The 23,959-nt window shown below is 37.0% G+C and overlaps 1 protein-coding gene across 4 annotated transcripts in view; it reads right to left on the bottom strand.

The window, feature by feature from the left end:
* dlgap1b (discs, large (Drosophila) homolog-associated protein 1b) overlaps window positions 1–23,959 on the bottom strand; it is a 94,924-nt gene that overhangs the window by 52,389 nt on the left and 18,576 nt on the right. For 3 of the 4 annotated variants that reach the window (XM_041968637.1, XM_041968639.1, XM_041968640.1), the window contains exon 2: window positions 7,953–8,034. The gene's annotated coding sequence lies outside the window, so the exon portion shown is untranslated. Of the gene's footprint in view, window positions 1–7,948; window positions 8,035–23,959 lie in introns of all 4 variants that reach the window. The other variant, XM_041968638.1, reaches the window with a different exon arrangement.

Genomic DNA, 23,959 nt, shown 5'->3' with positions numbered 1-23,959 from the left:
TAATTATATATCAGAAAACGGAGCCGGACATAAGTGTACACAGCTAATGTGTTAATTACCTTTTGAGCTACTGTAGTCTAAATACCTACTAAATTTCTATTGCTGTACAATTTATCAGCTTTTATTAGAAAATGTATGCAGAATAAAGATGAAATGTTCTATTCATATTTTGCCAGCGAGGTTCAATATCTTTAATAAAAAAAATCTATGCAATATGCATGCACACATATTTTGCTGCTATGAAGGAAAAGAAAAACAATAGATGATGAAATGACTGTGGACAGTTGTTTTGATGAGATTATACATTTACTGTTCCTCCGCAAAGCTTGGTGATTAAGTTGTGAGGGCAGAGGTCACAGTCTAGTAATGGGAGGTATTTGGTTGAAAAATGAGAGAAAGCTTGATGAGTTGTGTTTCTCCTTTAGTGGTGGGGGGCATGTCACATTGAGGACACATTAACAGGTGCTTGACAGATCTGGGAGTGAAATCCAACTGAGCAAGATGGAGGGGAGGGGGCTGGGTCTAACCCACTGTCTTCTTACATGAGCTCTGGTGGAAGTATATCCATTGCGACACGCACATGCATGAGGCAAGCAATCACAAATACAGACACAAGCCCATGAACACACATACACACACACACACTGGTCACACGAACACACAGAGAGACTGGGAAGCATTCCTACAGCTCTCCCTGCACATTATGGAGATTTGATCCAAAACCAAACAAGCTGCCTGCACAGAAAGCAGGTGTCAGACCAGGTGATCCCTGTGTGCTCACAGCCGAACTCACATCAGAACTTAGCCACACAGGAATGGGATGCAAATAGCCAACTTAATGGAGTCTACAGAGTTGATGTCATCAAAGTGGACATTTGTCTCCTTTCAATGTCTATCAAACACTTAAGATTGAGGACCTAAGATGTTCAACATTTTGAACCATTTAGTGCAGAAATTCAGGTAATAAATAACGCATTAAAGTAAAAGAAGAGAAAAAAATGCAAAGACATTGTAGAGAAACTGTTATCCATGCATAACTGTTGCAGCACCATTTGTTTTCCAGATGAATGTTTAAGACCCTGTACATAATAACATTGGTATTTGGACACTGACAATGTTTTGCTGCTCAGAAAAATAACAAACACTTACTCACCATGTAACTCAAAGTTAGTACCACTTCTGGGATCTGTCCAGTTAGGAAGTATCGCTGAGTGCGAATCAGTTTCACCTGCTGTTTTACAAATGGAACGGATAACAGGTGGAAATGAGAGGCTATTAGCAAGAAAACCCCCATAAAAGAATGGTCCTGCAGGTGGTGGCCACAGACCACTTCCTTGTCTCCATCCTTTCTGGCTGACTTTTGGTCACATTTGCATTTTGCCATTGCCCTCCCCACTAGAGGTAACATAAGGCGATGTCTGCAATGTGCAAAAGCTGCTCAGGTAGTGCAGCTCATCCAGAATGACACATCAATGCGAACTGTTGGCAGAAGGCTTGCTGTGTCTCCTAGCACCAGGAGAGAGTTCAGTATACCAGGAGACAAGGGGGCCATAGGAGGACAGCAACCCAGCAGCAGGACCACTATCTGTTCCTATGTGCAAGGAGGAACATTGTCAGAGTCCTACAAATGGACCTCTAGCAGGCCACTAACGTGCATGCTTTTGTTCAAACTGACAGAAAAAGACTCTATGAGGGTGGTATGAGGGCTCGATGTCCACAAGTCGGGCTTGTGCTCACAGGCCAACCCCCTGAAGCCCAATGGACATTTGCCAGAGAACATCAGGATAGGAGATTGGCAGATTGGCACCCTGTGCTCTTCACAGATGAGAGCAGGTTCACAATGAGCACATGAGACAGACATGAGAAAGTCTGAAGACGCCATGGAAAACGTTCTGCTGCAACATCCTCCACCATGACCAGTATGGCAGTGGATCAGTGACGGTCTGAAGAAACATATCCTTGGAGGGCCACACAGACTTCCATGTGCTAGCCAGAGGTACCCTAAAGCTGGATTTATACTTGCGTGGCGTAAGGTTAATTACGGCATCACTGCCGTATGCTCAGCGTAGGTACGTGGAGACTAGATGTGCACCTCCTTCAGACCTAAAATGCTTCCCTGCTTGTAGTACGGTCACACAGAAGTACTCCCATGTGATTGGTCAGTTAGTGATTCTGTGTTTCCGGATTTCTGGAGCTTCTTGCTGAATTTGTGTGGTTACTGTGGAAGAGGAACTGCAACACAATGCCAAAAACGCGCGTATAAATCGAGCTTAATCGTGCTTTGGTGTATGAAATTGCCATTCTTAAGCTAGAAATAAGCCTGCAAAAACACAAAAAGCAGAGAGTCATTCCTAATTAAAAAAATATTCACTCAGAAATGTTCTAAACGTTCTGTTCTTTATCTTAAGATAAAACACAAAAGGTTCAGTATGAATTAAATATTAGGTACACATTTTTAAGTAAAAGTGTTATTTTCCAAAATGCTTAAAATATGAGTAAATATCTATAAAAATTCAGCTTATCTCCTTTCAGACATGAGGGAACACAGCATGGGCTAGTTTCCAGTGTGAGACTGAATATTAGTCATAATATTCTTTTAAATCTTACTACCTAATCCTCACTACGATTGCGTCGCTGATTTCGAAGTGTGCAAAATTCCTAGTTTGCATAATTTAAAAGTGTTTCCTCTGTTGCTCCAGAGCAGTCAAGTGTTTAGATCTGAAACAAAGCTGCGTTTGTAAAAGGTGATTTTCTGTTGAGTGTGTTATGGGAAGCCAAATGAACTGTAAAATGTGCTGCTCATTGAGCAAGTTAAATTAGCTTTCCATTTCATAATTTGCTCAGGTACACACAGATAACAGCTTCCAATTTACTGCTATACTGAGGTGACACACATTACATTAAAGAACATAAAATTTTTGCCTATTAGATGTTATCATTGGTGTCGCTGAAGATGAGAACTGCAGTCAAGGGTTCTCAATTCTGCAGAAAATCTATATAATCTTACATTAGACATTTAAATGTATTAAAAAAAAGGGATTTAATCAAAGTTTGCATATGTGTCATTATAAATGAATGAATGTTTAAAGATAAGGTCTATGTGAGTGTTACCAAGTGTTCTAGATTAAAATACTATATTACAGTGGTATAATAGTAATCACACCATAATCATAAATAAATAAAACATAAAAGTACTAAAAGCTTTTAAGTATTTAAGTAATACTTGAACTCAAACCTACCTTATTATCCTGATATGCCCCTAAAGTTATCTCTTAAGCTGCTCCTTACACATGTTTTTGTATCAGCAACACTTTCCTCAAAACACTGTGTCCTAAAAGCAACATCATCTGCAGCAGCTTATTTATGCCAGTGTGTGTTTCAAAATCTTCTTTGCATGCAGTGTCAAAAATGAATCACAACACCTTGATTGAAGCTCCTTAGCTGAACAAACCGGTCGCTTGCACAGTTATTGCAGTAGATTGTCTCACTTGGTGTTGTATATTTTCTTATCTGACTCTACGTGACAGGCACATTTCAGTGAAGATAGATTTTATTCTCTACTTTAGTCAAAACCCAAATAGAATAGGTTAGACTTAATAATTGATTTACAGTCAGAGCAGAGCGTAGATAAAAAGCTAAAGTGCTCCACAGATTTGAGTCTGCTATTGCAAAAACCTGATCTCTTCACTTTTTAAATCTAAGATACTGACACAACTAAGAGAAACTGACTGCTTGACTTGTTGTTATTAGGGTTGTGAATGTTGATAAGATCTTTCCATAAGATGGATGAATCCTCATAAAACTTTAAAAGTGAGCTGTAAAACCTTAAAATCAATCCACAAATGGACAGGGAACCATTAAAAGGATGCCAAGACTGGAGTAATACGTTCATGCTTTTCAAACGAGATAAAAGACAAGCTGCTGAGTTCTAAGCAATTTGCAAATGATGCAGAAACGACTGATACACACTGTCTGAATGTAGTCATGCTCAGAAGACGTAAAAGTCTCAATATCTTTCCAGGTCTCTGATGGGGAGGTAAGGAAGGTATGGAATATTGTCTGCTGTAAACAGATTCCACAGACAACATGTACAAAGTACAAAGGATCCAGAGGTACTCTCCTTTTGACAACAGAACATTAGACAGAAATGCTGCAGAGAGGTGTAAAAGCACCAAAACAGAAGTTCCTGCAAGTTGAAAATGAGATGAGGTGAAGATATCATGCTTATATGCTTTCAATTCTGTGTGCAATAATAATTTTAATGTCCAAACATTCATCTCCTAATACACACACTTGTTTTTCACCCCTTCTCTAAAACCAGTTTCTATTATTTGATTATTTATCTTGTACCTTTTCCTAACTCCTAACTACTAAATGCTTGTTATGTTCTGATGTGATTTCCTTTTTTTAACTCTGCCTGAGTTGCTGGCTTGTATTGTTACCTCTAAATGTTTTTTTTATTGTGTTATAATGAGTCTTTACCTTGTTGTATTTATTTGCTGTCTTTTGCAGCACTTTGGTCGACAGTGTTGTTTTTAAAGTGCGTTACAAGTAAAATTGGATTTGATAACCTGTATCAACTTAGTAGCTCTCCTCTAATTGGCCAAGATTTACCTTATCTGATCATTCTTAATAGCTAACTTTCTTGTTTCTTAAACTCTATAAACACCATATAAAGCAGCATGGTGTAGGAAACCAATAATGAGGCTTCAACAGTGTAACATCTAAAGTTTAGTATTTGGGGGGGGGGATTAAACTGAAAAGGTTCACAGCGCCAGCTAATGCCCATTTATCCATCGTCTACTATCCTTCCCTCTGATACACAACTCATTGGCTTAGAGTCTGCTGGTAAAGAACATTACTTATTTCAAATAGCCTTCAGTAATGACCCAAGCCAAAGCAGTGATATGCTTTCAAGTGGTAAGCTGTGCTTGTTGTAAATCCAGATTTCTGGCAGAGGCCTCAGGCTTTAGGGTTCATGGCTGGCTTGCATGCATGAGCTGAGCAAGAGATGGGATTCCATGTGTGATTACATATTACCTACTCAATGAAGATACACACTTCTGGTCTAATGTAGCAACAGCTGCTAAAATATGAACTCACATATTCATTGTGAAAATATTCAGGGATGTAGAGCAAGTCCTGGATGTAGACTGTTTAAATTTTGTCTTGTCAAACTGCAAATTCTGATCGTCATTCACTTATTTTATTTAATCAAGTTTTGAAATATTACTGAAATTCAAATTTAATGAGCTTTAGTCATTTACTTAAATGTGCTCTTCCGTACTGATATTTTGGGCATTTCTGTTTGCATAGTAAATTTGTAGTTATTTTAGATGATAGAGTAGGAATCAAAATAAGTAGTTGGTTGTTAATCTCACTAGATTTTGTTTATAATAGATGTATACAAATGATTGCATATGAAACTGAATAATACCTTATTTGGACATTCAAACATAATGTTCTGAAAATTCTATAAATTTTTTTTTACAAGTCATCCATTATTTTATGGTATCTGTAACTCTATTTACTTGTAAAATCTATTTTTTGAGTTAATAAAAAAATGTTTTCATGATCTAGATTCTACATTTCAGAAGCACTTGAATACACAATCCAGCTTTGTTTCTAAAAAAAGCTTAAGATTTTTCTAAAATTGAAGGTTTTTTATGAGGGTTTAGTTTATGAGGCAGTATTAAAAGCAATACTACTTATGTTTCCAAACTTAAAACTTTGAATTCTGACTTGTCTTTGATGGCACACAAATATTCATTATGTACACTCATGGAGACATCACTGATCTGACTACTGGCTTAACTGTCTTGCCTTTAATAGTCTAATAGGGAATATGCACCAACGTCATCAATGCACAGAATTGTGGGAGAAATAGCTATTTTGAGTGTACCCACTGTCTGTTTACATTAGTTTAGCAGTGACTGTCCTCTTTTTAATCTCTAGCTCTTTTTAATCTTTATGCAGAATTTCTGCCGAGTATTTCATCTTATCATATTTTTCTCAAGTTGTTTCCTCGGCTGCAGCAGCAGCTTCTTGATCAGCCACAAAAAAGGAAATTAACCAGTGCCTTTTCATCCTCCATTTCCGTCTCTGTGCAGTGCAGTGAATACGTTGGATAAACACATACAGAGAACATTGGACTTCGGCAGGTATTTTTCCAGGTGAAGTGCTTCTGACTGACCGTGGTTTGGATAAAACGGACAGTTTTGGCTTTATGTTAGCAGAAGATGGCTGCAATTACGTGTCAGCTATGAATGGGATTATGAGAGAGGGTGAGGCGGTGCCATACACCGTAGGATTCATGTAGAAAGGATTACTTGCTACAGAATGTGATTTTAAATGCAGCGGTACCGATGTGGATGATACTCCAATGTTCATTCTTTTCAGAGGAGAGTATACTTTCATATATTTACTGTTTCTTTTGCAAGATGTATTAAATCAAGTAATCCTGTATATTTATACATGTCTTTTTCTTTAATAATGCCCCAAATACATTAACTTATCAGCAATGAATTCACACAGATGAACAGATAATTGTTTTGATTTTGAAATAAAAATATCAGAACAATAAATGTTTACTACTCCACCATACTGAAGACCTATATGTTTACATCAGTTTTCAGTATGATGGTGTAGCTGCAGCCAACAGTTGTAGACTCGTAGGTTTTTATCCATCCATTTGTAAAATGGCTGCATGAACATTTAATGATCAGTGGTAATTAACATTCATGACAGGTGTAAGAACTTCCACCAAACACAAGGTAAACACTAAAGTCTGAGACTGAAACTGGTGGCAGCTCATCTAAACCTGAAACTGAGTCATTCATTGTTCAGCAGATCTAAGTTATTAATAATTAGTGTTTCTACATCATAATGACTCTTCACTTCTCTTGTGAGCTTATTCTGGTGAGGACATTTCTTTTGAGCGTGTTTTAGACATGTTTTTAAACACAGTTTACTAGTGAGAAACCTTAAAGTGTTGATAAAAACAGCAGTCGGGTGCCCCCGAAAATGGCAGAGAAAGCCATACATATTACATATCTCGTGTCTAAAAAGGCTATTAGGCTCTTAATTCAGTCATTAAATAGGGAAAATAAAGACGTCAGGAATGAAAACAACAGAGATTTCAGTCACAAAAAAAGTGTTCTGCTGATCAATGTCAACATTCATTTCTGTGCTCCAAATAAAAATTTTCCCGCACAGCTACATGACATAGAAAACAGAGCATGATCAGCTATTTGCATATTTTAGCCATCGTTTTGGAACTGTAACTTTCACGGTTGTGTTTTTCATAAAAATAAAATATTATTACTAAACTGGATGCATTATCATAATGTGTAATATCTTCAACAATAAAACAATAATTATGTTATTTTTTTTGTGTGTGTGTGTTTTAAAATCCACAGTGTGTTTTTTTTCTCTGCATAACATTGCAAGAGTGGTAAAGCTTATGCCTAGCAGAGAAAACATGTTTAGCACTTTTACTTGCCATCAAGCATTTTACACACTTTTCAACAGTTAATCTCACCACCGCCATCTGCTCTGTCACCAGTTATCTTTACACAACAAGAAAAACATCTTTACCCCAGAAGCCTCAAAGAAACTTTCTCTCTTTATTCCTCTTCATCCAATTTCTTCATCGTTCCTACATCCATCATTTCAACATGCCCCTGCTGTCATTCTCTGTGTTGCCTTTGTCTCTGTCTCATTTCTGCTGCCTCTGATTGTAGCATGTCAACCTTGACAGATGTGTTTCCACTTAGTGTGCACTATAAGGTTCTAGCCCCGGCACACAAAGCTGCACTCAAAAGGTCAAAGGTGAATTATGAAGCTGATGACTTAATAAAGTTGATGTTATATATGTCAAGGTGTTTCTTTACGGTGCTGTATCTGCTCAGCCTATGTTGAAAATGGTCCCTGACAGAGTGTAACTTACCTACTTTATTGTTTCATTTTAGGCATCTTCTCTCTTCTGTGCTCAATTCCACACTCCTTGTCTTCTGTGAGTGCACATTTCTCCACCTTAAATTGAATAGAGATGGAATCAGTGTTTAAGAATTCACCAGAACACATCAAAACACTCCTATAGTGACCCTGTGGCTAACTGGTGCTGGTACATGTGCTATGTGCTCATGCTGTGCTGTTGGTCTTTTTGTAAACTCACTTCAGATTGCATTATGTTTTATTACTGGTTTAATGCTGGTGGATGGTGCAGAATACGATTATTCAAAAGACAAATTTATCAAACTATTTCTGTTGAAGTTGACCCATGAAGAAAACATCATTTTTCAATCATCAGACTAGATGGATTAACCAACATTAAAAATCTGTGTACATAATCAGCTAAGCTGCATCTTGTTTGGCTGTGAAATCACAGCAGCAACTTGTTCATTTTGATCCTAAACCCTGTCTTCTTGGAAGCTCTAAACAGAACGAAAGGAGGGAGGAGATGTGCAGAATTCATTTTAAGCTTATTTGTGCTCACTAAAATCTAGCATGTCAAGTCCTCGAGGTGTTTTGAGAGAGAGTGAAACCAGCTTTTGTCTCAGTGCAATGATTTTTTACTGCTAAAATCAGAATCAGAAGATTGCTTTTAACCACCTCTGTTTCTCCTTAAGCTCAGATCAGTGGCTTGTCATCTTGCTTTTTCCTCATATGAATACATTGAGCTCTGAGATACATCTTAAATTAAACCACATTCATTACTATGCTCTTTGCAAATTAGGCTTTTCAAAAAGGATCCATTCCTCATATTCCGTGAAGGTGATAAGGAGAAGGTGGCAGGTAGTTCAATATGGGGGCACAGAACAGATGGTGGTCTGTCAGACTCATGCCAGGTAGACCTGAGTTGGAACAGGTTGCATACACACTTGCACACTCACACAGGTCAAAAGGAGGGCATAAATGATCCAAAAGGGGGTTTCAGGATGCAAGGAAAGAAAAAGTGAAATTAAAAGGTAAAGCAGTGTAACTCAAACAAAGAGTTAGGGCAGAATCTAACATAACCTACCATATGACCAAACTAACCAAATCACAGATGCAAACTGTACTTCTTGTAGGGCTCTTTCTACAACAGGACTTTTTCCACATTTTGACATTTATCCATAGATGTAGAATTAATTTGTTTAAGGCATCTGAAGTTATTGTCACATAGCAAGAATTTCTGTTATAAAGTATCAAAAGAATTTAAAAATTAATGGGATTTGTTTGTTTTTCAATTCACCTGGCAGCTCTGATGCAACTGTTTAATGAGCAGAAGATGTGGTGATGCACAAACTAAAGAAAAGAGAGCTGTGAACACTGTCAAAAGCATAATCTAAATTGAGATTAGCTGATTCTTATCTTGTTTTCCACTAATTTGGCTGTTTCATAACTATTTCACATTTTGCAGAGACTGGGCTAAAAAACTGCATTTTAGGGAAGATATGCAAATATAATGATTGAAGAATGATGTTTCCTAACCTAAATTTTAAAGTAATTAAAGTCACCACTCAGAACGTGGAAGAATTACTCAATGCAACATAGTGTTAAACATGCACCTGTCCCAATGATTATTTTCAGCTGCAAGTATTTTTACAAAGAAAGAAAACAAAAAAAAACCCAACAAACAAACAAACAAACAAACAAAAAAAAACCAAAACACTAGCACGTTGTCAGAGTTGAGGCGCGGATGAGAGGACCCAAGTGCAGGCTTATGAGGCCAGAGGCAGACGAGTGCAGGAACAAGGTTTTAATAACAAAAAACTAGACTACACGGACGAAACATGGAATGAAGACTATGTGAAGTGAAGACTACAGGCAAAAAGACTACAATGAACTGGCAGAGAATAAATTAAACTAAAGCCTAGTACACACATTTTTAATCTTATGAGATTTTTTATCGGTTCGTGAAGATAAAAAATCAGACATTAAGCAGTTTTGATCATAATGTGTGTGGCGTGCGCCGATAATCTAATCACAGAACAACACACACATAACGATGCTGTCATGCAACTCATCTACAATCTAGTCCTCCGAGCTGGAGAAACGTCAAAACGTAAAAGAAGAACCATAGCAACTGGCAAAAAACGAAGAAGAAGAAACATAGTAACAACTGGAAAACACAACATCCAGCATGGAAGGGGATATATAGGACGAGAGAATAATGGTGGTCTTGGGACTATTGTTAACAGAAAAAGCCAGAACTGAAAAAAAAATAACAGACTGGAGACGGCGTGAACACAGACTTTATTTACTTCCTTGTTCCCAAGCCAGCTCGCACTCTGATTGGCTACATTCCACACAACGTCACCATCCACGCAGTCAGAATGCACGAGTCGTTGGTGTTCCTCAGAAATCGGCTCTGAAATATGTTCAATATTCCTAACTGTCGGCTACGACCCGTTTCAGAGTGGATTATCAGGACAAATCAGCTCATAAGACATCACAGACCAAAGCAATAATTGGACAGGGAAATCTCATGATGAGTGGGTGTTTGCCATCCGAGGTCAGGAAAAGGCAAAATCAGGACAAAAACAGCCAAAAAAATGATTATGTGTGTACCAGATTTAAGGGGTGTATATGCACAAAGCAGAACTAACAAGAAACAGGTGAAGTGAGTTAGATAAATTAAACCAAGTGAATTAAGGTGAAAGCAAAACAAAACACACAAGGGAAAACCTACAAAATAAGACAAGGAAAACAGAACTAAATATGACAAGAGCAGAAAAACCAAAACCAAAAAATCATGACCCATATAAACATTTAATAACATTTGACATGTTGTTTTTGCAACTACCGTCACTAAATACAGTGTATAGATGAAAATGCTAATCCCTACAAACTGTTACACACTGTTTCATTGTGAGGTTATACTCTAATATAAATTATTTTCACTGGATGTTGAAATTCCCGTATTCTATTAAACTGTAGTTTACTTTAGATGTTTGTTATGCTTTAAAATGAGAGAAATTTAGAGAGGAACCTTTTTCAAAACCACTAAGATAGTAGACAGAAGGTCAGCCTTTTTTTGGAAAGAACACACAAGAAGGACATGATATTTTTACATCACACAGTAACACTTTTCTGTATGAATACTGCAGATGTATAAAGCAGTATTACTGTCTTAACTGTATTATCGGCATTGCTAACATCATATTTACATAAAAAGTGATTTCAGTAAAAGATGAACTTTCAGATCTCCTGTGTCCCCTTCTCTATGTCAATCATATCACCCTTTCAGCAGGAGAATATCAATTTCACAGTCTGCTGAGTGCCTAACACACACACACACACACGCACACACCACATAAACAGGTAGAGAAACAGCGAGACTAGAAGAGAACTGGCTTGTCAAAGATGGATCAACACATGTATTCATGAATGAGCAAACAGCACAAACATTAATTAATATATCAGACCCACTGGCAAACTCCAATATCATAGCTCTATGAAAGAAAACTGTACAGGAAAACATACACCAAGGACTTCCATAACATATTCCATTACATGTTTTTGTTGTATTCGTTAAAAAAATCTAACTTAAATGTTTGAGCTTGAAGTGTCCACTCAACTCTCATCTCTGCATTCCACTTCATGCACTGCCTGTAATCTAAATAATTTATCTACTCCCAACAGATTATCAAAAAGTAAAAATGACTGTGACCTACCATAAACAAGTGGGAGTCAGAAATGCATATTGAGAGCTTAAAGTGAGAAGGCAAAGACAAACAAGGGAAATGGAAACAGATACAAAAAAACACAGAGGAAATGAAATGGGAACTAAACAAATGAGAGAAAATATTCCCTCCTGTCAGAAAGAACTTTCATATACTAAAGTGTGATTCAGAAACAGCCTCCTTCATATTCATGTATCTCTTAAAGCACAATCAATGAGGTAAGCGATACATAAAAGATGAGGCTGAGTTTGACCTGAGCATGGAGAAGGAGGAAGAGGAAAGGAAGTGTTCTGCAAAACCTGCAAATGGAGGAGATGGCGATTTAGACTCTATTGGAGGATCCTTTGAAGTTTTGGCAGATGAGGATGGACTGTGGATCAACCCGTGGCCCTGCTGCATTAACCCCCCAAGCTCCAGCTATGCTTGCACTGAGTCAGCAGCAGTACCAACTGGCTGCCTGCCTGGCCAGAATGATGCATAATCTCCACACTAGTGTAGCACAGATCTATTAGACAGAACTGTTATTTAAACTTAAGCAGTGATCATTTCCACGCTTTATTATATTTTCAAAGCAGCATGACTTTACACCACTCAGCAGCAAATCTGAAGTTGACGCTTATTTTGGACAAAGATTAAATTTGTGGAGCAAGAAGCTTATAACGTCAACTCAAAAGTTATTCTGTGATCCCTTATCTGCCAGCGGACATATCAGAAAAAAGACACAAAAGAGCTTAAGCAAGATCAGAAATGACAGAAAATCACACTCACAGAGATGGACGTACACATAAAGAAACAGATTGTTTGTGCATTTTTGCCTGATTGTTTGAGGCATGCAGACATCCTAGTGATAAACAGAGGTGAATCACGTGAGAAAGAGGATTAAAGGGACTGTGAAAAGCTGAGAATTATTGACAGGAAAGACAGGGATTTAGATTTAGCTTAGCCAGCTACCAAATGTCTAACCCCTCCCCTCTCCCTTCTATGTGCCCACACTTACATGCAAAAAATTCAGTTTGACCTTCTAAAGTTACTTTGAACTGATGATGCTCGAGGCACTACTAGCCCAAGCAATGTCCTGCTCCAACTCAATGTTTTACATTCATCATTTCATCAATACAAACATTTTTTTGATTGTGCAGTATATCTCTCAAAAATCTTGAAGGCCATGCTGGTACAAGAATGCATGCATGTAGTGACAAATGAGAACTTTTATAGGATCTCATATATCTGCAGTAAAACACACTAATCTGATAAAAAACAAACAAACAAAAAAAAAAACAACAGTATCTGTCTGATTAAAATAATTCCAGATTTTGGAAAAAAAAAAGGTGGGTGATTAAACTAACATATTCTACTCCTGAACATTTGCAGTGTTATTTTGTTTCATTTTTCTTAGGCAACACTGGTGTTTGCATATATATATTTAACCAGGTCTAACCAGCGTCTAGTAGTTTGTTTGGTTTTGTAATGTGCAGAGGTGTTTCTTTTACAAGGGCACTAAGATATGTACAGTATTTGCAATTGAAATATGGGGTGTGAATCAGAGTCAAGGGAGGGGGATGTGGGGGTTGATGGCACCCCACCTGGCTGCTTAGACTTCCAAAGGGCACATTTAATGAATTCACAGCACTGCAATGTGAGAAGCACATGCTGATGGCAAGCAATCATTTATTAAAAAGCAGGTGTTTGGGGGTGTCTCTGTGTATGTGGGCATGTGTATGTGTGTGTGTGTGTGTGTGCGTGCGTGCGTGTATGCAGTTGATGCTGGCCTAAATGCAAGAAATGCTGGTTCGAATGTTTCTAGGAAAAGGCATGAAATTTCTAATGATTAAATTTTTATCTTAAAATATCTGTAAAAACAATGGTTACCTGACACTTCTGAGACGCAGGCTTTGTAGTTTAATTTTTTTTTTTTTTTTTTTTTGGAAAAAAAGACATTACAGATCACTTCATGGCACACCTGGAGGCATGATATGAAAAATGAAATAAATAAATACATAAATAATGATAATAAAAAGGTTGCATTTATTTTGACTTTTGTTGGCAGACAGCAGGAGGATGGGGTGTGGTGGTGGGGGGTGGTAGGAGGATGGGGGGGAGTGGTAGATGGTGCCCTAGTTTCTGGGGTGTGAGGCTGGAACATTGGTGGGGGGGTTGCTGGCCCATGCCGGGTGCTTGTCATGATGTGGGCCCTCGGCCTTGGGAGAGGTGAGCTGCCTCTGCTCTGGCCAACCTAGATGGGGGCTCTGGTTGGGGCCTTCCTCTGCCACCTTTGGGGTGGGTCTGAGGTAGTCTTCGTGGTGGGGTGGCTTGGGTTCGTGCTCTGGGATTGCTACAGATTGCCCGGGTCTCTTCCCTAGTTTGCCCCTAGCATTGCCTCTACAATCACACAATCCTCTCTGATCACTCCTCATTCCGCATACTCTGCATGCTGGCACAGTCAACATGCAGAGTATGCGGGTTTATACTCTAAGAGCTGCTCTTGTTTTGTTTTTTGTGTGTGTCTTTGGTACTTTGGCTCTCGTGATACATCTTGTTGTTGCTATCTTGGTTATTTTTTTATGGACACCTGATCATTGTCCACTTAGTTTACTTGCAAAAGCTGTAAGAAATTCTCTGACGTGTTTCTGTACAGGTGTAGCAGTTGGTTGTCTGGTGTTAGGTCGAATTTAAGGGTTGTTGCCATTTATCTACTGTTTCTTTGTCTCCTCTTCCTTTTTTCTACTTTCCTTTTTACTTTTCTTTGTTACTCTCCTTTATTTTTTCTGTCCCCTCTGGTTAGGTTCAACAAGATTACACAAATTCCATAATTCAAAATAAATAAGATATATATTTAAAGAAATGATAAAAAATCTGATTATCAAGGGGAGCCTTATACCCATAAAGCTCCCCTTGGCAAAGCAAATTTGTTTGGCACAACACAGAAGCCAGACCATCGTTCTGCCTGCTACCATGCTGGACAGGACAAGTTAAAAAAAAAAAGAAAAAAAGAAAGAACGGGTGTGTACCACAGGGTTTTTCCGGATATAACTATGCATTATAAACAAGCCCCTTCATTGATATTATGATTGCTAACCTTTGTAGGGTGCAGTGGTACAACATTGAGGGCACAAAATTAGATGTAACGACTTATGTGATAGTCCTTCTTTGCAAATTAGTATTTTTTTACATCATTGTCAGTTTATTTTAGATCAGATTGCAGGTTACATTATAAAATACAAAGGAAAAATGGCAGTCAAAATAATCAGATATGAGATAGAAACCAGGCAGCAAGGCCGAAGGACTGAATGTTGATGCAGGGGAAGAATAAAGAAGACATATGGCACATTATTCCTGACTGCGTGGCTGTAACTGAGCCTGCAAGTAAAATGAATACCAATGTGAAATCCTGGAATCATTTAAAGAAAATAATTTTACTACTTACAGACTGACTCATGGGATGTTGATGGCTCTTTCTGTGCTTTAACTCTCCATATGTGTTGTCATTTTCCCTGTTATTATTACCTACTGTTAATGCAGCTCACAAGATCAGCCCAGTTGCCAGAGAAAAATGTTGCAATTTAACAGTTCTTGAAACCATGGATACGTGTCACATTGACATTTCTTAGTAATAGTCTGATGTTTCTTCCACCCCATCACAGAGTATGTACAAAGCATTCACTTTGTAAGATGAATGCTGGGTTTGTAAAACCTGATCTCTTTGCTGAACCATTTTCCCTAACCCTAACCAGTTTCAGTGCCTTCACCTAACCCAACAACAGCTGGAATCAAATGTTTAGAAATAATATAAAGTTCGTTTATTATCAACTTCACCTTTAAAATTCTGATTGAATGAAGGAACAACTTCTACAACTAAAAAATGCATTCAGTTTTCCTGGTGAGACAGGTCTAGGAGGGTGAGATTACCATCTTAGAAATGCTCACTTGCAACAAAATCTTAAAATTCAAATTCTATTACGTCAGTCAGTGGATGACACATCCTGAATGCATGTTCTACACTTGAAACCCACATAGTCTGTGATCTTTTAATTACTTTTGAAAGCGCAAGACACCAACTTGAGCCTTAAGAAAAAAAAAACAAAACAATAACAACACAGTACATTTACACATAACAGTTTAAAGGAAAATAGAATAAAATCTAATCAAATGCACTCAATAGACACTTATCTCCAAGGTCAGAGCTTTGAGAGGTAGAAGCAGAGAGCACTGTTAAAGAACTGTCTTGTTATAGCTGTCACGTCATCTCCAATTCTGTCTGCTTCTCTATTCAAAACTGTCGCCCTTATCTTTCCTCTGCTCCTCTCTTTCCAAGCATATTGCTTCCAGAACCTTATTTCTGATCTTTTTCTCACATTCGCTTCCACTCCTTTGTTCTTTTTCATGCATAATCGGTATCCCTTCCTGCCCTCACGCTATTTCCCCTAGAGACAATCTCTTTCCACCTTGTTCTTGCTCCTTCTCTGACTCAATTGCTTTACTATGCTCAGTGATCTTAGAAGTAGTGATCTATCAGAACATTTTCTGGACTTGGCAGGGCATCAGTGTTACCATACCGCAACAAGACAGAGCTGTGATAATAACACCAATAAATCTGGTTTACACAGAAGAGTGTGTGTGCTGCAGAAGTAGATCCAACTACAGTCCAGCCCAGTGATTTTATCCAAATTAGTATTGGTGCCACAGGCTCTAAATGACTGGTATGTGCTGAGTAAAAGGGAGCATGCAAATAGAGGTTCAAGAGAAGGGTGTGCTTGGTGATTAAGTGGAAACACAAGCTCAGGACTCTAATCAGGCCAAATCAATGTGAACTAATCCTGTTCCAATTAAGAAACTGTGGTTCAGCAAGCAAGAAATAATTTAATTTCTTTTTGAGTTCCTGTTGAGAATAGACTGATTGAAGCCTGTGGACAAATGCCAGCAGGAGGAAAGAACATAGTTGTGGAGCTTTTTTGCCCCTTCGAGACACATAACTGTGGTATTCAGAACTACACTGACTGTGGGTCATACATTAAGTGTTTATATCTGGCCCTGCACATAGCACAATACTCGGCAGTACTCTGAAGAAATAAGATATTAGATCCAGAAAGAAAGGTAAGGTAAGACAAGTGAGATGATGACAGTGTACTTCTTTTTTTACCCTGATTATCCTTTGTCATCTTTTATTTGATCTTTCTCTGATAGGGTACCCTTTAACCCCCTTCTCATTTAACAGCTTTTAATGCATATTGAAAAATATATGTAGGAATCTCTTCTCTGCTCCTCTGCCATGAACACGGAAAAGAAAAAAAAGGAAAAAAATTATAGCATATTTATGATGCAGAGACAAAAGCAAAGGTGGGAGTTGATGTTTTTCTAAAAGCAAGAGACTGTGAGGAGAAAGGGGAGAAAAAGATGAGTATGCTGCTATAACTACCCACAATAGTAACTCCTTCATTGTGAAAAACGTAGTTAAATATAGCTGCTGGCACTGTGATGATGGGCTGCATATCACAAATTTCAGACTTCACAATCCTGAGATTTGTAGTAGCTGCTCAAGGTCTAAATTGTTGGTGTCTCTGTTAGTGTTCAGAGTGAGAAAAGTTCAGGCAGCAGACATTATAATAGAACATTTTCTTATGTACTCTTGATTTAGTAATATTAAGTGACTATCTGCTTAAGAAAATCATATAAAATAATATATTTTAGCAGAAAGAGCAAGTACATTTGTGTTTGGTTGAATATTTCTCCCCTTTAATAATATGAACTGGTGTTATATTATACACTGCCTGAATGCCTGATTAGTCACCTTTACAATGAGGTATAACTTATCAAGACTGTGCTTCTGTGAAATGAGCGACACAGCTAAATGTGTGGGTAGGGCCACCCAAAAATATGCCAAAATCCCCTGTATTGATTTTCTGTCAATATACAGTCTTGTTTTGAGACTCAAGTGCTGCCAAGTGTCTGTTAGTCATAGATGTATGACTGACACCTAATTGATAGAAAGACATATTGGAATGAGGAGTCAGACGTGACCCCATATTTCCACAACCTGGGACCTATCTCCATCCTCCAGATGTTGTCTTGGGAGTGAAGACAACATCCTATAGAACAAGTGACTGAGGTCAAGTTGCTTGGGGTGACAGTGGACAGCATGTTAACTTGGGACAGTCAAATAAAGGAAATATTAAAGAAAATGGGTAGGAGTATGGCTTTAGTTAAGTACTGTAGAAAATGTGTACCAAACCAAATCAGGAAAACATTAGTTGAATCAATAGTTCTGTCACATATAGACTATTGTTCAATCATTTGGTCTAATACAACAGATACTAATCTAAATAAACTGCAGATAGCGCAAAATAAAGCAGCTCGACTTGTCTTAAGCTGCTCATTTAGAACAAATATTAGTGAGATGCATGGCCGGTTAGCCTGGCTGCATGTGAAGGGCAGGATAAAATATTCCTTAATCATGTTCCTTAGAAATATAATTATAAGGAAAACACCTGAAATATTGTATAGAAAGTTGACATTTTTCAAGGATGTGCATGAATATTCTACACGACAGATTGGTGAGAATCGTTTTTTGTTGCCGATTTGTCGTACCAGCCAGGGTCAGAGAATGGTTCGCTATAGGGCCATGGTGGCATGGAACTCACTACCACAGTTTCTGATTTCTAATATGTATACAACTAGTTTTTATAAAACAGTGCGATTGTTTTTATTTACCTTAGAATGAATATCATTTTATACTATGAACTATGACTGAACTTGTTAGATGGTGCCATGTGTGTAGAGCTTATTTGAGAATTACTATAATGACCTTAGTAAAATGAATGGAGATATCATAAATTTGAAATTATTTTGGTTTATTTGTGTTTTCATGTAGAGCTTTTATGTATATTTTATTAGTTTTTGTGGATGATATTTTGTAATTATGGTTCTGTATGTATTGATTTTGGGAATTATGTTTGTTATAATTTTTGTTAGGGAGAATGTTGTATGTACATTGTTAAATGTTTTTGCATTTATAGCCTGCTGATGTAGACCCCAGGAAGAATAGCTGTTGCTATGTCAGTAGCTAATGGTGGATCTAAATAAAATAAACAAATAAAATAAACAAATAAGAGGATGGAATGACCCGCCAACTTCATCCTGGATCAACACAACCACACCGTTTGACCTTTTATTCCTGATTGAAGATATCCATCCTACAGCAAATGTGACCCAACTGGTGACTTGTGTCAGGAGGAGGTGCCAAGCTATCCTGGTTGAAAATGGATCTTCCACACGCTACTGAGGTCACCAACAGTGTAAAATGCACACAGTGTAAAAATGACCAATATATTTTGTTTTTTTTATTTAGCACTGTGGGAGAGTGCAATCATCCAATCCACCAAGCATCTCAAAACAAGACTGAATACCAACACAAGAATACTGCAGGGAAGTTGGGTGCATTTTTGGGGGGCATTACCCACACGTTAAACTATGTTGCTCATTCTACAGAAACACAATCCTTTCAAGTTATACCTTGTTCTGAAAATGACAAATCAAGCTTTCCATTGATGTATAATACAACACCAGATGGTATCAATAAAGGTGACAAAAAATTTCCCAAATGCATATTTCCTTACTTTTTGTGCTAAATTAAAGATAGAATGTATTCTTAAACATATGTCTTTAGCAGGAACAAAGCAGACTTGAATGAACTGAGAAACTAACAACATTAAAAAAAGGTGCAGCAAATGTCAAAAGTAGTGACTCTGTAAACAGATATATAAGAATTTTGATTTTAATGACTGATATTCTACTATTAAATTCCATTTGTTATTCCCTCATGTTATTTTTCTTCATGTTTGCTTTTTGCCTCTAAATTACTAAGAACACTGTGATTTTAGTGGGCATATTTCCACGTTATGATGCTCCTAATTAAAATCTTTGGCAAATATTAATAGCGATCTAGTCGTGAGCACTGTGGGAATTTTTGATGTATCTATCAAGGTTTCTAACTTGTTGTGAAAGACAAAAAGAAAGGACCAACACACCCAGAAAGAATCTGAACCTGACCATCATATCTGTGACTATTCTTATTACTCTTATTCAGCAATGTCACTTTGTTTGATTGTGTATTTAATTCTTTAATTGTGTATTAGAGCCGTAAGTCAAGCTTTTTTGCAGCAGATGGAGTTTATTCAGGCAGAATCTTCTTGCAATAAACATGATAAGCATTTTTGACTAACATTAACTTTAACTAAGCATCCTGGAGACTTGTACATACCAACCATTACAATAAGTCACATCACTAGTATAGCTTTTGGTACTACTGATGTGGCTGTAAGAAGTAAGAAAGCCCTTGAAGAAATTATATTGTTGGAAGAGCTCCCTGTGTTGTTCTCCTCGGGGAGTCTGAAAAACTGTTGTGTCTTAAAGTCCTTATAACTGAGATATTAAAGGTAAGTTACAAAAATACTCCACGCAGCTGGGTGTCCTCATGCTGCTCTTAAGCATGTTTGATCACTTTAAAGTTTGGTAGGTCAATGCATGTTATTGAAAGTAAGGGGACACTTTAAGAGGTCAATTAACCCCCCACTGCCTATATGTGTATATGGTGTAGGCTGGCAGTATTAAAATCAATTTAGTCCAGGGGCCACAGTTAGCACAATTTGATTTCCAGTCAGCCAAATCAATAAAATAACAGCATAAAAACCTATAAATCATAAAAACTTTACATTTTCCTTTTGTTTTGGTGCAAAGAAGTACAAGTACATTCATAAATTTAATTAACTTTTGCCACAGTTGCCTATTTCATTTTTATTTTGAATAATTTATTTTAGAATAGAATAGAATAGAATGGAATAGAATAGAATATCTTTATTGTCATCATACATGGAGGCATGACGAAAATGTAGGTAGCTGCCGTTGATGATACCCTTAAACACAGTAAATAATAAAATAAAATGTACATATAAAATAGTCATTAGACATACAAAAAGCCAAGATATATACAGTGCAATGAGGAGATATTGAGACAAATAAAACCAATAAAATAGAATAAATAGGTGAAAGCCACATTATTGAAAGTTAACTGTGTTGTCAATTTACTATAGTGTTTGAGTTCAGCAGCCTGATGGACCATAATTAAAAACTGTCTGTCAGCCTGTTTGTTCTTGATTTTAGGAACATATTTTTTTTCCAGATTTGTTTTTAGATTTTTTATACCTACACATTTTAAATGTGTATAAAAATACATATGAATTAAGAAAACAATTGGAATTTTATTAAATTTTAATCTATATAATTCATTGCAAATTATATTTTTAAATACATTTTAGAAATGTTTTCAACTCCACATATAAAATATATTCTATATTATTTTTTTTATATACTTTATTCTATTGGAAATGTTGCACTGGTTTGTTGTTTTATTATTAAACCACACCAGCCCAAACACAAAGCTACAAATGGATATGCTACCATTTATATACACTAAGTCATGTTTCGGGTTTCCTGGTATAACCTTGATAAAATAAACTAATTAGTTAAATATTTGTGTTGTGTTAAACTGACAGGTGGATATTTTAATACTTTGGCTGCTTGACTATAACAGTCTGTCCTGATATACTGTCCACATCTGTCCCTGTCCACATCTGTCCCTGTCCAACACACAAGACGTTGCACAGCTGTGAGAGTGGAGAACATTCCATTAGTCCAGGTTAAATGCTGATGAGGGAACTTTTGATTTAATCAGCATGTCAGTGTGTTAATCTGGACGTAAATAATGTGGCTGCAGCATTTTATGCTTGTTGGGTAAATGTTGATGTCTGAGGTTTTAGTTAAAACTTCATATGGAGTGTGTGTGGATGTGTTTCTGTTCCCGTGGTAATGACATGGCTTATTTTCCTGCATGAAATATTTGGTGGGTCCTGCGGAGCCAAACATATCTCCACAGATGGGCTGCTGCATGATAACGTTTGGGAACCCCTCCTAAAGATTTATCTGTCTAAGTTGAGAAGCCTTTTTAATTTTCTGATGTTATTTGAATCACATCAGGTGAACTTGCTGTTGACCACTTCATGTTTTTAGTAGTGAATATTGTTGTTGGTGTATTAAATGTACTACGGTAAACTTGCATCTAAATGATTTGTGGACAAAATGAAACAATCATGTTATTTATCTCAACAGAAGATCATCATTAATATAAGAGTACAGGTTTAACTTTTGTATTGAACCTTTTGACGAGAAGAGAGAAACATTGAACTAGTGATTTGTAGTTTTATGTGAATGTTGCTCTAGAATAATGAGCTTTGGTGATTATTAAGTCCATGTGTGTGTGTGTACACTTGCACAAGCGTGAGCATATGCATGCAGTATATGTGTTTGGGTGGCCTGAGTAAGTGTATGACTCCCGCCCTGACTTTGGGTCCCAGTCCGGCCCTGGTCTCAAGCTTATTCAAAACCTTCCAAGCAGTTAATACATCTTTACAGCTGTATAGTGCATGTTTCATCACTGACTGCTATTTCATTTACCACAGCACATTTACAAGAAGTTTGACAGAGATTTTAGAGTTCTCATATACATTGAGTTTCTTTTTTTTCTTCATATATCTTAACTTATTAAAGTTTGTTGCTACACTGCTGATGTGAGCTGTAAAGAGTTGGTTGCAAGAAAAGCACCCAAGAGTCAATTCCTTCAGAAAAAAGTGGCAATGAAAACTAGCTCAGCTGAGTTATTTTACAACACTATTAAGACTAAAGGCTGATCTGAGACGTAGGGACACATAGCGGTGGTCTTGCTGCTAAAACTAACATTTTCATAGCTTTTTTTTGCTAATACCTTCCAGCCAGTTTGACTGAAGATGCTTTTTAACTGAGAGATCATTACCCAGACAAGCTGCATGTCATCCGCAGCAGCAGTACAGAGGGCCTGTCACTTGGCTGAATTACTGCTGAGAGACACATGCATTGTGCAGTTCAGAGGACCAACAAAGGAAAAACAAATTAGACAGATAAATAAATAAATACATAAATAAAACAAAGACATTGTTGGACACAAAACACAGTCTGTGTGAAATTCTCTAGACACATGCCCAGATTCGGAGAAAGCCAGTCCTCATGTGACCAACAAGAGAGGATGATAATGAGTGTTTTTTACACAGGGAATACAGCTGTGTTGTTATGCTCAGTAGTCAGTCTGTAATATACTACTAACACTCGTTGAATAGCAATTTGTTTGGCTCAAGGATTTGATAGCATGTATTCACAATTCTCTGAGACAGCACTGACAGGCCATCACTGCCTGGTTCAATATAGCCTAATAAAGCATAAAGCATAACAGGCCCTGGTGGTATGCAAGGACTCATATATATATATATATATATATATATGTATATATATATAATCTTCAACACAAATATACATTTAAAACTCAAATATAATCCAAATAAATCATCTGACATGCCAAGTTTTTAAACAGAAACATCTAGAAAGTGGCTGCTAGCAAGTGAGGGAGGAGCAAACCAAACTTTTCAACTGAGAAAAGCTGCCAATGTTGTTCTTCAGCTATTTATTATTTATCTATTTGCATAATCCTGCAAACAACACTAAAAAACAACTTCCCCAGTGAAGGTACTGATATTTGAATATGACTCATGTTTGTGCCTCATTTAAAGAGAAATGCACACTACTGTCAACCAAGCAGATTAATAAAACATCAAGATCTGTTCTTTTACTATGATAAACTGTCATAAATATGCAGCATTGTTTGCATACTTTTTGCACTACCTTGCACATGTCCTTGCACAGTAGCTCATTTTGCTTAAGGGATCATTTTCCTGCTTGGGCTCCACACTTACTTTTACCTTTTATTCAACTCTCTTGAAATGTGTTTGGCTCAAAAAAAATATTTAATCAGGGTATGATCAGCTCTTCTTAACAGATTAGAGGAAATGGACATCAACACTGGCATTGGTTGTGATTAATAAAGGGTATAATACTTCTTTACAAAGTAATGAATTATGTTTTCAAGAATGAAAAGTCAGAAACACAATTTTTTAACCCTTTTTCATAATACACACATATCATAAATAAAGAAAAAACAATCGTATCTCCCTCAGGAGGTTTTTAATTTTTTTTTTCTTAAACTACATATCAATATACTACACATCAAAGCTCTGAAGTTTACTGTGATGCATGCCTGTAAACAGTCCATTTAATTCTATTTTTAGTTTACAATCTAGATTTGCAATACATAATATTTTAAAAGAGGACTCAAGATATCCATGTGGATTTCTGTAATTATTTTTTAATTAATTTTG

Source organism: Melanotaenia boesemani, chromosome 18, assembly GCF_017639745.1.
Source record: "Melanotaenia boesemani isolate fMelBoe1 chromosome 18, fMelBoe1.pri, whole genome shotgun sequence".
Classification (NCBI taxonomy): domain Eukaryota; kingdom Metazoa; phylum Chordata; class Actinopteri; order Atheriniformes; family Melanotaeniidae; genus Melanotaenia; species Melanotaenia boesemani.
Note: the sequence above shows the minus strand (reverse complement) of the source record. Positions and strands in the feature narration are given on the sequence as shown.